The sequence below is a fragment of the Schistocerca piceifrons genome, chromosome X, assembly GCF_021461385.2.
Source record: "Schistocerca piceifrons isolate TAMUIC-IGC-003096 chromosome X, iqSchPice1.1, whole genome shotgun sequence".
Taxonomy (NCBI): Eukaryota; Metazoa; Arthropoda; class Insecta; order Orthoptera; family Acrididae; genus Schistocerca; species Schistocerca piceifrons.
In genome coordinates, this window is record NC_060149.1 from 541,369,067 (window position 1) to 541,370,521 (window position 1,455).

General features: G+C 45.6%; 1 pseudogene; it reads right to left on the reverse strand.

Moving 5' to 3' along the window:
* Window positions 1-1,085: 1,085 nt before the first annotated feature.
* On the reverse strand, window positions 1,086-1,203 carry LOC124723991 (annotated as a pseudogene).
* Window positions 1,204-1,455: the final 252 nt, after the last annotated feature.

The window sequence follows — 1,455 nt, forward strand, 5'->3', positions numbered from 1 at the left end:
ACATCATCGATATGGCATTTCGGAGCAGAAGGACCACTCGTGTACCCTTGATGACTACACGACCCAAAGCCTTACACTTCGCCTGGGCCCGTCAACACCGACATTGGACTGTTGATGACTGGAAACATGTTGCCTAGTCGGACGAGTCTCGTTTCAATTGTATCAAACGGATGGACGTGTACGGGTATGAAGACAACCTCATGAATCCATGGACCCTGCATGTCAGCAGGGGACTGTTCAAGCTGGTGGGGGCTCTGTAATGGTTTGGGGCGTTTGCAGTTCCAGTGATATGGGATCCATTATACGTCTAGATACGATTCTGACAGGTGACACGTACGTAAGCATCCTGTCAGATCACCTGCAACCATTCATGTCCAGTGTGCATTCCAACGGACTTGGACAAATCCATCAGGACAATGCGACACCCCCACACGTGCAAAATTGCTACACAGTGACATCAGGAACACTCTTATGAGTTTAAATACTTGCGCTGGACACCAAACTCCCCAGACATGAATTTTATTGAGCACATCTGGGATGCCTTGCAACGTGTTGTTCAGAAGAGATCTCCACCCCCTCGTACTCTTAAGGATATATGGACAACCCTTCAGGATTGGTGTACCAGTTTCTTTTGATCTTCAGTGTATAAAGCATAGTACCACTGCTGAAGAAAGCTGTCATCAAGTGTAAGTTAGAAACAGGAATACCGTTTACTTGGCACACGATTCTACTTACATGAGAGTTACCGACGGATGACCAGTATTTTAGAAAATCCGTATATTATGAAGTTTTTTCTTGAACAATTTGGATTTTAATTTTCCAACGAATCAGGCGACACACTCAGGGTGCGCAAATTCATTAACCTAACTAAACTAAACTACTCCGGAACAGGCCATGAAGGCCGAATGGTACCGACTGGCCGCCGTGTCATCCTCATTCCATAGGCGTCACTGGATGCGGATATGGAGGGGTATGTGGTCTGCACACCGCTCTCCCGGCCGTATGTCAGTTTTCGAGACCGGAACCGCTACTTCTCAATCATATAGCTCCTCAGTTTGCCTCACAAGGGCTGAGTGCACCTCACTTTCCAACAGCACTCGTCCGACCGGATGGTCACCTATCCAAGTGCTAGCCCAGCCCGACAGTGCTGAACTTCGCTGATCTGACGGGAATCGGTGTTACCACTGCGGCAAGGCCGTTGGAAAATTCATTAACCTAGGAAGGCAAAATTCTTCGAGGTGAAATAAAAGCATTCAAGCTTCGAAGTGACGGTTTACAGAGACAATCACATGAAAGCATTTGCTTATTGACGTTACAAGACGGTTTTCATTCGTTATATAGTATTGTGTTAGTTTTTATTAGTAACTGACAGGTTACAAATTTAAAGCGGCTCCTAATATATTTTAAACAGCGCAGAATGAATTTACAACAATTCTCAATACAATTCAGCTAGCC